Source organism: Pezoporus flaviventris, unplaced genomic scaffold (assembly GCF_033815535.1).
Source record: "Pezoporus flaviventris isolate CSIRO_AGI_PZ_B2104156 unplaced genomic scaffold, CSIRO_AGI_Pfla_v1 ptg000031l, whole genome shotgun sequence".
NCBI classification, from domain to species: Eukaryota; Metazoa; Chordata; class Aves; order Psittaciformes; family Psittacidae; genus Pezoporus; species Pezoporus flaviventris.
The window spans coordinates 63,512,377-63,526,249 of NW_026892579.1; the positions used below are offsets into that span (position 1 = coordinate 63,512,377).

General features: G+C 41.3%; 1 protein-coding gene and 1 long non-coding RNA gene across 11 annotated transcripts in view; both read right to left on the reverse strand.

Moving 5' to 3' along the window:
* Positions 1 to 13,873, reverse strand: part of PLCB4 (phospholipase C beta 4) — a 198,837-nt gene that overhangs the window by 114,938 nt on the left and 70,026 nt on the right. For 4 of the 10 annotated variants that reach the window (XM_061461559.1, XM_061461560.1, XM_061461562.1 and 1 more), the window contains one exon: positions 12,466 to 12,533. The exons of the other annotated variants lie outside the window; for them this stretch is intronic. The gene's annotated coding sequence lies outside the window, so the exon portion shown is untranslated. The remainder of the gene's footprint in view (positions 1 to 12,465; positions 12,534 to 13,873) is intronic. 10 annotated transcript variants of the gene reach the window in all.
* LOC133273511 (uncharacterized) lies at positions 2,823 to 7,023 on the reverse strand. The gene is made up of 3 exons (XR_009744855.1): positions 6,224 to 7,023; positions 4,721 to 5,030; positions 2,823 to 3,570 (listed from the first exon to the last, which is right to left on the reverse strand). It is a non-coding gene; the product is annotated as an uncharacterized LOC133273511 (long non-coding RNA).

A 13,873-nucleotide genomic window follows, 5' to 3' on the forward strand; every position in this document is an offset into this window, starting at 1 on the left:
TTTCCAACACAAACCCAAACTTTAGGTGCTATGGAGCAGCACAAAGGCTCTATGGAAGCTGTGATAACCCTTGGAAATACCAGAGACTTCTCTATTTAGGAATACTGACCCCAAGCCAAATAATTCAGGGATGATATATTCCAACAGCAAACAGTATCTCCCTCAGGCAGAGCTGGAAGCAAGCGCTCACCAGTGTGTATGCAGGGCTGTGCCTGGGGCTCAGCACCTTAGGTCCCAGCTCGCTGTGCTGGCAACCAGGCCTCACACCACTTCATGTCGGGTAAAATGCGTTCCTCACTTCTCCATCACTCCTCAACACAGTGCAGCTCTCCCAGACAGTGTTCTAACTACAATGTCCTGGGCACTGGGGTTTTTTTTAGGCACTGTACTGACCCATCTCAGAGCAGATCTGCCCCCAAAAGTTTTGCATTCAAAAGGATTTTAACACTCCTCCTCTCCACACTGCCGCCACCACCGCTTTGCTCCACTCTGCTAACTCAGCCACCAACTGGAAAACAAAGCGACCTTGCAGTCCAAGGGACCTCTTACAGCTTATGTGCTGCTCTGGTATTTTCTTTTAAAAGAAGTGGGAGGTTGAAGAAAAAGCATTTTTTCAGGCCATTTTCTTTGAGAATGAGCATTTCAGAGCCATTTCCTACACACTGGAAATTACCTCTACAAGTTTTCTGATGGTGAAGGTGAAGGTTATTTTGAAACACAACAATTACTCTTCCTGTATATGGTGGTTTATTTTCTCAAGCTCCAATTCTCACGTTTTAGGCATCTCCTTCTGAAGTCTGCAATAGTAAAACCATGGTAAGGCAAGTATGAGACTTCAGCTACAACAAACCATTTTCTACATAAAGAAAGGGAACAGTTATAACTGCACATACCTCTATTTTTATACTGTTAATGATCTGCACGCAACTCTTGAATCACTGCAGTATATCTGTCTATAAGCTGATCAATTCTGTATATGCAACATGCATTTGAGCAGTAATATTCTTTCTGATGATGCAGCTTCACATCCTGCTTATGAAACAACCAGCCTGAGAGCTGCTGTCAAAGTTACACAAATCTTACATCTAATCTACTACGCAAACATCTATTTTGGAATCTTGACAAGGAACTCATTTTTAATGCTTCCACAACATTTGCAAGATGAAGAAAAAAAAAAGAAAGCAGTTCTGTGTCAACAGGATCCTCCTCTTCATGGAAATTAAATGCCAAAAACAAATATGGAATTCCCTCATGTGGCCCTGCTGGCTTTTTCACTGTTTTCCCAATAGACTTCAGAAGAGAAGTCTATACATGGATTTTAAAGGAACAGAACCCTAACACTGCAGAAGAAAAAAAACAGTGCTATGTATTTCTATCAATTTTTAAAGCTGTAGATCTTCTGCATGAGGTACACTGATAGAGCTAGTCCAGCACTTGGAGTGAGATGAAGTTTACAGATATTACCCAGTAACATATAACTTGAGAATAGATGAAAAGAAAGACAAGCTTTAGACACAGAAGCCATATTTTTAGGACTGAAACAGAAATAGCAAAGTTGAAGCTAAATGCATGTTATACTTGAGCTTTTTTTACACTTGATCTTCTGCTGATCTTTCTGGCAACATTTGCAGCCACTGCTCACAGTCCCTAGGATGAAGGTGGCAATTACTTAGAGCAACGATAACAGAGGCAGAGAATGTACTGGCTTAACTGGTGGGACTCTTCTGTGGTAAATCCCAAACCAACTTGACGGAAATGAATTTGCACTCATTATCATCAAACACCGCTAGGTAAGGCAGCTCTCCTCTCCTGCGTCCAAGGTCTTGTAGGTATAAGCCACTGGTGGCCTCTCTGCACCTTCCACACCTCCCACTGAGTATCTCCCTCTTCTGCTTCTTCTCTCCTCTGTTCAGACAGCCCCCAGCTCTTCACACACTCCCTGTTCTGCTGAATTGGTGAGTTCCTCTGCTGTTATTCAAGCCACTGACTCCTTTCAAACTCTCATACTCATTTCTTCTCCTCCTTCTCATCATCCTTTTTTCTACATATGTTTCTCAACATACTTTCCTTTTCGTGCTTTCTTGCCGCCTTTCTCCAAATACAAGTTGTTTATGTCCTTCCACTTCTGACTCCACTATTTATTCCAATTTCTGCACCACCAACCACCTTTATCTTTGACTGTTAATGAGGCATTTAAAACTTATCAGACGGGGAGGCTCCTCACACAGGCAACCCCTACCAAGACCGAGTCCAAACCCTGGTTCAAGTTCCAATTTGATTGCAGGTCCTGTGCCACCCCAGACTATGCTGCTTATGGTGCATTTCTACATCAGAAACAGAGTTAACATTTTCTTACCTTAATATTACCACTATGAGGAAAAAGAAAGAGAGGGAGAGGCTGTAGCCTTAATAATCCTTGGAGAATTCAGGGGTAAAACTCTACAGAGAAAAGGAACAGTCTTTTGAAAGCCCTGTCAAACTTGGATGATTTTCTATGCATAACAGACATCTCTGACTCAATACCACTTTGACCATCTTATTGAGTACAAAATGTCCGAGCCAGAGACCGTAAATTCTGCATACTTTAGAGCACTTCAAGGCTCTTAATACAGAACAAATTACAAAATGTAATTTATTTGGTTTTTTGCTAACTTCAGGACTGAGGATTTTCCCCCGTGCAGCAGCAAAATACTCGTTTTTATAAACTGAACAATATGCAGATGCTACTACATCTAAACAGAAAGCAATCAATACTTAATATAGATGCTTCTTTCCTAAGAGTGTATAAAAAAACTGTAACTTTGTAGCTTTTGGCACTCTTTGTGATGGAGGCAATATGAAAATTCTGGATTAAGTGAATGACTTGATCCTAAAAGTGGAAACTCCTACAGCAAAAAACCAGCATTACGGTGGCATAGCAAAGTTGATTAAAACCCCCCTCAGATCTCAATTGACAGGGCCTTGTTCTAAAATGATGGGATGGCTGAAGAGCGTGGGAAAAATGTTTGTGTGTTGGCTGCACCTGCAAAGCATGCAGACATTCATGCTGAGGGTAAACAAGGAGTCAGCCATGCAGCTATTTGCAACGCGTGCACTTACAAACAGCCACTTCCATGTATAGATGCTGGACTTGAAAGGCACAACATTCCTGCCTCTCAAGTGAAAAACTGAGATTATGAGCCCCATGCTGCGAGACATCCAACACTGGAAGTCCTCGCTCTCAGTCCTATACAATTAGAGTCCCTCCTCATTCCTGCTAACCAAGGTCTGACACGTTTAAGGCAGATGGTCTGATGTTTCTTTTTAGTTCGTGCTTTATGCCTCTGCCATTCCACTACTTGTTTGTGAGGTTACTGTACAAAATGTTCTTGTTTCTTGGAGAAAAAGGGAAATCAACCTTGAAAAAACAACAAACACTGAAGGATTTGCTGAATGTGGCCCAGGCAGAGGGTTCTTCCTCTTCTTTTTCTGTCCGAAATCAGTTGTTCCCAGCAGGTTTGGTGCCTCTCACTAGTGAACAGTCCACCAGCAGAGTGTAGAGGTCAGAACCTACAAAAGGCTCTGTCATTGCTGGCATGATGGGCAAAGAGAAAAGGTAACAGGTCAGGAGAAGATAAGGAGGTGGAAAGAGACATCCAACTGTTCTTTTCTACAGGAAAATACATTCAAAAAAACCCACCAATATTAAAATATATTATCCTCTGCTGCAAGCTCAGTGATTCCTGTCTCTGGTTTTATCAGGCCATTATTTCATATTTGGTTAAGTGAATTTTGTATTTGGTAAGTACACTCAGCATACCAAAACACTGCCAAATGTGGTACGCTAGTAACAGAGCCGAGTCAAAAAGCACTGTTTGGAGAAATTCAGATGGATGGGAGGATACCTGCATATAAAATGTCAATCAATTATGCAATCATCTGCATGACTCAGTAGCCTTGAAAAATTAACTCTCCTGAAGGAATGTGCTTAAGAACATACAGACTAATATTCTTTCCTTTACTCTGCACTTCCTCTCTCCATTTAACAAACACAAAGGTGCTTCAACACTGTTATGGATTACAGAACATTTCATTAAACCTTAATCTCTCACAGGAAATAACAAGACTGCAGCCTGTAGCTGTTGCACCCAGGTTCACTTTCCACACTGAGATAACTCCTGCTATCCTAGTATGAAGCTCACTAAGCCCAGACCTGCAGGAGGACTGCATGACTTCACAGGACATAATCCTCTAACAGATTTTCCTTTTTTTAAAGTGAAGTAATAGACAAAAGTTTCAGCCCTTCAGGTACCAGTCAGACACTTATAACTGCCTTAGAGTAAAACAGTCACATCTGTGTAAAACAGTCACAGCCTACATCTGTATTAAAATACAGAATCACAGAATGGATTGGGTTGGAAAGGACCTTAAGATCATCCAGTTCCTACCCCCTGCCATGGGTAGGGACACCTCACACGAGACCACATCGCTCAATGCTCTGTCCAACCTGCCCTTGAACACTGCCAGGGATGGAGCATTTACCACTTCCTTGGGAAGCCTGTTGCAGTGCCTCACAACCCTCAAAGTCAAGAACTTCTTCCTATACGTATGGGGCCAGATTTTCAAAATGGTTCAATATTTAAGGCTTCAAAAGAATTTCACTCCTTTTTAGACTCAGGAGTGAAGTGAGTGTATTTTCAAGTGCTCAGCACCCCACGAGAACAAACAGTCCTGTTCGTACCACTTGTATAGCAGTTGGCCATTTCTCAGAGGACATTATCAAAAGCTGTTCCAGCTTTGTTCTTTTCAACAGCATTGCTGCCTAATGGCACCAAACATTTCCTGCAAAATAAAGATAGGCTTACTTAGCTTTTCAAAATAATCAATTTGAAAAACTGGGGCAGGGAACATGTGGAATGTATTAACTTGCCCTGGTTTTCAGGAGGAACTGTCAGTTGGTTTGTACATGAGTAGGCCATTCTCTCGCTGGGTAAGCTTTGCATTTCAGGAATTCAGAAAGTGGCCTGAGGGCAAGAATAATTCCTTTTCTGCTGAAGTGGGAGATAAAAGGATGTGAGCTCAGAGGTGCTTTGCCATTTTGCTCTCTAAAAACTTAACTCCTTGAAATATGAGGACATTTTGATAATTTGAGCAAGTCACAGAAGCAAGTTTACATAGTCTGCTGCTTCCCTCTATGCAAAAGATACCTCTGTTACAATTAGACTTAAGAAACCAGAGCAAATTATGGTGACTGAAGCACAATAAATGCGCCAAAAAAGATTGTTCTCTGCTTAATAATCTTCTGAGACAAAATAACAAAAGTAGAGACTTGCCATCATTTACCATCGTTACTGTTACTGACTGTTCTTCAGTATGTGTGCATGGAAGCGTGAGCAGCTTTCTATAGGCAATGTTATAGAAGCATTGACTGGCTTACCAATAAAACTGAATTCAATTTAAGCATAAAGTCTTAAGACTTTCCCCCTCCATTTTTCTGATTTTGAAGAAGCTGGGTTTTGGGTGGTTTTTTTCTGCTCAAACCTGAAAAATTGCCCAAATTTAAATACTACAACTTAACTTTGTAGGATTCCCTCAAATAACGCACAGCAAAACCACAGTTGTGGGATGCTAAAAACAAACCCAGGTAATAAAAGAGATTCAGTACTGCTTGCAAGCCTGCTTTCCCATTCAGGAATTGCTAAAAAGCTACATACTTTCAGTGGGATTGAGGCACCTTCAGATCTCCTAATCCCTTCCCTTTGCAAAAAAAACCTATGCAAAAATGCTACGCCTTCACTACTGATTCTAACAGATTCAGTTCCTTGGTTGGTAACTATACACAGCGGAGTAGTATTTTAATCTTTATAAAACTACAAGTAAGGGTAACAGTTTTCAAAGTCTTAAGGGTCAAATGTTAGCTTTAAATTATGCCTCAGTTAAACAGTTGTGTTTTCTCGCTTTGCCACTTCTCCCCTCTCTCACACCTACCATATCCTTCATGGCAGCTCCTAAGTTTCGGAAAACTCAGCAGAGCTGTAACTTACTCTAACTGTGATGCTCATGCATTGCAAATATAGCCCTAGGAAACCTGGGCACCACGCTGAAGACAAGGCAATTCAGTACAGACAGAAAGTGCCAGAGTTTAATAAGGTAGCATGAGAATGCATAAAATACGCAAGTAAAGAGAGAAGCAATCAAAGCTAAAGCAGAAGTTACATGAGATGGTACTGAAATCACCACTTACAGCACTGAGGTAAACTGCAGGAGAATCACCACACAGCAAAAGCATTACTTCAGCTCATGTTCAGCACAAATCAAAAGCAAATTGCAATCCACTGAGAAAATGTGTTTCACTATTCCACGAGTTGACAAAAATGCAAAGACTTCACTTTGCCACTATAACATTACAGCCTTGTTTTCTAGCAAACTGCACTCAGATGTTGCTCTTCTGACATCATTAATCTCCATGGAAACCTTACAATAACTGTTGGCCTGAAATAGGTTCTGTCATCCCAGATCGACTCAAAAGTAGTCCAGCAAAAGATCTTATAACTCCTATTTTTTGGCTGTACATTTTTACCCATGAGCACAGCTGAAGAGTTACAATCCCTGCAGTCGCTATGAAATAGAGCTTTCATATCTAACAATCAGAACTTACAAGAAGGTGAACTACTTTTCCAGTTGAGGTTAAGACAGAGATTCAAAGACTGCCTACTTCTGGAGTAAGATGTAGAGCTGGGGGAAAAAAAAACCCACCCCAAAAGATGTGTCTCTATATTGAATGTCAGAAGACGATTAAAGCAGGAGACCAGGCTCCTAAAATCTGCTCTATCTCTGCACAGCATTATCGCCTTATAGGAAGGGAACAGGGCAAAGCAAGAGACCTTTCTAGAGGTATCTATTAACATTTACTTTTGGGGGTCACCAGGGAAATACCCACTTTAAGTGGAATGTAACCATATGGGTTGGGATTTTTGTTATCCTTCTCCATATCAACACAGACACCCCCCATGACTGCTGTCCCCAGCACAGGGTCAAGGCAGTAACTCAGGGATGTTCCACCCAGCAAACAGGTCCTCTGCAAATGAGTTTAGTGCTGAGTTAAACTGACAGAGACATACAGACATACTAAACGTCAGGAAAGCTGTTTTCTTGGCAAGAAGCCATGTATACAGATTGTTCCTACAAGGAAAATACACTGACTGCATGTATACAAATGCATGTTATACATATATTTATATAAGAATTAGACTTCTTACAGACAGCAACTGAGGGAGTAATGTGTAAAAGGAAATGTGAGACTTGCATAGTTCCAAGTGTCATGCTGCACTAAAACTTGCTTTCTTGAATGTAATTCAGTCATTGTTATGCATTTCCAGAAATAATTACCATAAATTGCCACATAAATTTTAGACATGCAAGGTAAAAAGCAAAGACAGGGAAAGGAAAACAAGGGGGGTAAATTATAATAGTCTATAGGCAATTGGTTTCATTTTGTTCATTTTCAGCAGTCCCAAAGGGAGTTACCTCCACTTAAGCTGCAAATACTTGGACATTGCCAGAAAAACACCCCAAACCTATGTTACTTCCTTAAGTCTGACCTTCCCAGCTTTAACTCTTACAAGTCATTCCTTGATCAGAGTTTCTTTGCTCTGGGCAGAAACCTTTTTGCGGTGTGTTCGTACACTTTCAAACCCAATTAAGTCCTGGAGCTCCCTGTATGACTGGGTTTTTTCAGATACTAGCGTTAGCCAGCTCATTAACTTGAGTAACACTGCTCATTGCCAATAACAACATCCAAGGTACACTGTCAGGTCTGGAGTTTTTTGTTTGATGGCTTGTTTTACCTCAGCAGCATGTAGACATGCACTATGCAGAACTGGCTGACCAACACCTACAAACAAGATGACTTTCTGATACCTTTAACGTCTATGTTGAATTTACAGGTTCATTTATTAATGAGTAAGCTATTAAGTGAAACGCTAGAGACCCACAGTGCCTGCATGGAGAACTCCACATCAATTCAGAAGGTGGTGGAAACATGCCCCTGATTTGGAGCTTTGCATATTTTACAGGAAACCAATCCTGAAGACCACAGGCTTTTACTCCATCTATATCTTTGCATGGCAGGATATAGCCTTTGCTAGCACTAGCCTCCAGAGAAGCCTCAGTTTATCATCAACAAGCCCTCTGCATGCTTTGTGACAGGTACTTTGCATTAACTACTCTTCTATGGGGGAAAGGGAAAAGAGGACAGAATGTATACATCTGATGAGTGAGATGCTGGACTGGGATGTCCAGCCAGTAACTGAAGTGTTCAGAACCACACACAGCAATTTTGTGCCTTCTCCAACTGACAAGCAGAAATAACCAGGCAGCTACATGGTGGCATCCTTCTCACTGAAGTGCTGGAGAAAGAGGAGTAAATTCATCAAAAGCTAAAGACTGAACAATGTCAGTTTTATAAGTATGCATCTTTAGTGGGCACAGCAAGCTCTCACCTCTATCTCATGGTGGAGGAACCAAATACTCTCCCCTGTCTTTGGGCTCAGTCCTGATTACAAAGATAGAGTCAAGGGGATGGCAACAAACAGAGCTTGTCTAATATGAGAAGAGAGTAAAGTGAATACTAGACAGCAGTGTCTTGTGCTCCCTCTGGGAGTTCCTTATAGTGTGGTGTATGCTATGCCTTACACTTGCTAACTATATATGTCACCTGTGCAGTTTTGATCTTTTCCTGGAAAAGAAGCAACAACACACTGCATTTTAACTCTTAAAGAAGTATTTATTTAATAACACAACGATCATACAAGGCCTGATCAAAGATGCTCCCATGGCGGCCATGAAGTGATGCCTAGGGGAGCCTACTTCATCAGACCAAGCACATAACTACACTTCTCAGCATATTCTTCTGCAGTTTGGTGCTCAGAAACTTTGAGCCACAAGCAGTATTTTTGTGGTAAATGGTTTTCTTGATGAGTTTTCCTTTCATGATTTGTATAATCAAGTTATTACATTCATAAGAACAAGCTCTAAACAACATGAAACGAAGTTAGCAGATATCTGCTACCTCTGACTAAAATTCCTCCCTGGGAACCCAGGTTTAGACATCCAAGGAGAGACAGCAGTGGGACTGCTGTCCACGCCTATCTCTGTACCTTTTCCTCCTTCATTCTTATGATGGCCTAAATCTATGGAACCACAGAGCAACATGAGAATACAAAACCTTTCAAGCAGAAGAATGACTCAGTAAATTAGATTAGAACTAGAGCAATAAATTGCTGCTTGTGGTTTCCCCCCCTCTAATCCTGCAAGTCTGGCCCATCTTCCTTTTCTCTGACTCCTACCTCAGAAGTTATGAAGCCTTAATAACCCTGCTGCTAGCATTAGGGAGAAATTGCTTGATTCTTTCTCCCAAAGAGGCTTTTATGAAGCATTCAGACTTCACCAGCTCAGCAAACAGAACACAAAACACTGCCTGTAGCAGAGAACATCAAGGTATGAAATACTTGAAAAACAGAAAGAAAGGGCAAGTAATTTTTTTTGTAACAACTGATGTTAAGTTTCACAAAGGGGGTACTCAAGTTTTGTAACAGAAGTGTCCTGGTTGCTTTTGTAACTCATCCTGACCACAATAAAATGTCTCATTCTGGACTTGTAACCATTAACTGGAACAAACAGAAGCAGCGGGGAGAAAAAGAGAAGGAAAAAGTCCACAGAAGACACTTGAACTTCCAAGGATTTATGAAGGAGATTGTGGACCAGAAGAGGTAACATCTAACAGAAAGGTGACATATGTATCCTTGTGAGACAAGAGCTCTCAGCAGCCTGACACTGCTCAGCAACTCACACTGATGAACACAGATGCTGTAAAATCACTGTGCCACTTTGCTATACAAGAAGCAAGAACCCAGCATCAGCTGAAATGTTTTAAACTCTATCTTAAGAAATGGCTTACTGAATATAAACTCTCTTTCCCAGTATTTCCAGCAAGCTGCTGTGCTAAAGAGCTCTCATTCACTCCTCAACCTTGTGTAGTTACCTAAACCACACGAAATTTCTCTAATATCCATTATTTCAAGGACTTTGTGCAGGTTTTTACTTCCAGGATTGCCGTGAAAAACCTTTTTGACTCTAAGAAAGGTACAGACAGGCTTCCAAGCTACACATCGCATATTCAAAGACATCAAGGCCACCATAAGGCTTAATTACAGAATGCAAATGCAGTTGATTAAGACGAGCTTTCCTGAGTCACAGAATCTTGTCAGAGGTTTAGCACTGGACTCTGATGCAGGAGTTTGTCTTGATTTCAAATAAATACTCACTTGTACTTCTTAAAAAGCACTTTAATTTTAAACTAAGCCCAAATGTAAGCACATCACTTCGGGCATTCTGAAGCTTCAGTAACTGCAGGCACATTTTCACTTTGGATACACACACACACACAGATATACATCCATATGCACCAACCAACCACTGCAGTGCAGTAACAAATACCGAGCTTTCTGAACTCCAGGCCAGCCTCGATTGTGTTCTACCACAGCCAAATACTTTGTTATCCACTTCATTTCTGAACAGCATGTATTCTCTTGGCCCCATATGAATGCCAAAAAAGCCTTGTGTTGCTGTTTGTCAGTTGCCATGCTATTGTCAACTATTTCACCCCTCGGGAATACAACATCCACCCACAATTTCTCCAGTTTGTATTAGTAAGCTCTGCCTGACCTTAGCTGCATTTCCAGGAATACGGTAACATTTTTCAACTGTTCTAGTCACTGTTTGTTACTATTAAAGCGTAAGTCAGATTCAGCTAGGCATTAGCAGTGACACTTGAATCACATGCAATGGCAAAGCGGAAATCCAAAATAGAACACCACCCTGGTATATCCATGGAGAATACAGAGCTGGGAATACGAGATGGAAATGGCCTGGAGCTGAACCTATTTAATGGGTGAAAAAGGCAACTCCAGGTAATGCCTGTACCCTCTTCCCTCACTGCTGGGCATGTGCAGACTTTCCTGCACAGTACTGATGGCAGAGAAGGAGCTGGAAACATTCTCCGCTGCCCATTATGAGATTCATATGGGTGATGCAGAGCCCTTGGTGACACTGGTCCAGCAGATGAGAGCATTTAGGCAGACTGGCTACTCTATGGTGACTTTTATGCAGTTTATTACTGAACCTCATCCTGATTTCTTCACAATTTAATCAATTAAACAGACTTAATAAATCAACAGATATGCCTAAAGGAGCAAGACATTCAGGTGCACTACAAGGAATTTTCTGGAAAGATAGTTTGTTTCCTTTAGGCTCGCAATCTTGGATTTACTGGATGAAAAAAAAACAACTTCTAAATGTAAGCCACTGATCCAATATTTCTTATTAGTCTGCAGGCTTTGCACCTCAGCAGTTTCATCTGTAGCCAGTGTTGCATGACACTCATCCATGGCAACAGAGTTCAACAGTCAATCATGAAGATGTCTCCCATTTAGCAAGAACTAGATGGAACATTTGGCTGATCTGTCTGTTGGCTTGGATTTGTCTTGATGATTACTGAGGTTAGTATGTACCAAACGACAACTAGGCAACTGCAAAAGCTATGTTAGTTTTGTTAAGCTGTAATCTGGGAGTGCTTCTGGAATCCTAATAGCTGCCCAGGCACCCCTGCTGTACAGGAGCGCGTTTCTACCTGCTACGTCATGAAGTTCCTCTTCAGAAGCTGGTCATCTACATGTCATGACCCCTGACTACTCCCTCTTGAACTGAGCAGGCTCTCATTATGGATATAAGGCTACTAATGGCGGTATCAGAATTTACCAGTCACCGGTTTTCCAGTGGCAACAACCCATTCCCCACATGCCACAATTGTCCAACAAGCTGCCTCCTCAATTAATAAAGCTGTGTTCTTTGGGTCTTGGTTATCTTAAGCTATTGGATAAGGTTAAAAAGACTTCAGTGACACCACAACACTCCCCGACATTCCATCCAACATCAGCAAGTTGTTCTTATCTCTTTAATACAACTGCTCTGTGATATTACTACTGTAATACATGCTACTCCAGCAGTGATTATACCACAATACAAAAAGCGTGTGTCTTCCTTTGTTCTTCAAGGACAAAACTGGCTCCTGATGAGGTTCACAGTCTGATATTTCTAGAGAAGCCAACAAAAGATGATGGCAGGCTGAGACTTGAAAATATTATAAGCCAATACTGCTGTGAAACGAATGAGATCCAGAAATTACGTGCCAAAGTAACAGCCTCTTTGTTCTCTGATACTCTTAACCACCTTCATTTTACTAATCACAGGATAATATATATGAAGCCAAGTCACATACCAATATATTACACACACACACTTCATTCAGAGTCTTATAATAGTGGACTAAAAGTTTAAAATGATATATTGAGGTAAGAAGAGTATTAGTAAGCACCACATCTGCAAAGTCTACTCAACTGATTTCTAGATTACGAGCAAGTAACTTACAAAGAAGTTCTGGACTGGATGGATAAACAGTGGTCTAATTAGACTGATGTGCTGGGAAACTCTTCCTTCTGTGAAGCAATAAAACAAGATGATCAGTATAAAACCTGGTGTTCTTTGCTAGATCTCACTACTGGCAAAATCACCCCTCCCATAATCCACAAAAGTACAATATCAAGACAAACACTTCACAGAATCACAGGATCATTAGGGTTGGAAGGGACCTCTGGAGATCATCCAGTCCAAACCCCCTACCAAGGCAGGGCCACTTGGAGCTGGTTACACAGGAACACGTTCAGAATAGGATTTGGTCATGTCACTCTTAAATCTTTCATGGGAAAGTGTTTTGCTGTATAACCTTGCATATAAAAGAGATAAGCCATGGCTGGTAGCGTTGGAAGCTCTGGATGAAGCATGCCATTTCCCACTGCACTGTGCCAGGACAGATTTTAACATTCAAAGCATTCTGAATGATTAATAATCATCACAAAGGAGCAGCTGAACAGTGATGCCACATTTATATCTTCCCAAAATAAACGCTAGCTGATTTTAATTGTTTGTGTTTCATGTCTTCTTTAGATGAGCAACATGAAGCGTGGAAGATTTCAGAATGAGCGACAGACAAGCTCCAGTAACACAGGAGCGGAACACAAGCATTACGAAGTATGACAATGATCCTCCTGCACAGCCATTCCTAAGGTTTCTAAGCACCCTGCCTGCCACATGGCCAGGTTTCACCCACAAGTTATTGCAACTAAAATCTTTAGCAAAGACATTGGCATCATCTGTATTTCCACACCACCTCAGAGTTGTAGTCATAAGCCACATGCTGTTTGGTCTGGCATGGTACCAAAAGAGAACCAAAGCTCTTCTGTGTCCCAAACAGCTCACAGAAGTTACCAGAGATACACACAGCTAAACTGGAGGAGCAGGAGAGGCCTTGGAAATAACAGTCTAATACTTTCTACACAACAGTCTCAAAACAGTGGTTTGTGTACAGAAACGAGACTTTATATGAGGAAGTGAAGGAGGATAATGAGGCAGCTTGTCAGCAGATGTTATGGTGGCATTTTCTGTTGCAAAAGGCCACGCAAACTAGTACACAAAGGTCTTGAGAATGGAAAAAACAAACAACAAAGGCCTGGGGCTTGGACTGATGGGGGTGAGAGTACGTTTCTTATTACTGACAGAAACAGAGCAGAGGTGACAGCCATTGGAACCATGGTGAAGGGCACTTCAAGTACAAAAGGGCAGTTGATGTTTGGTGTACCAGAAGCCAGGAGAGGGAAAAGGAAACAGGCAATGACACCATCAAAAGAGCAGGCTAAGAACTGTGCAATCATTTCAAATTGGTGAAGGAAGACTGCACTTACCAAGGCAAGTTTGGTACAGCGACAGAAATGTGAAAAGT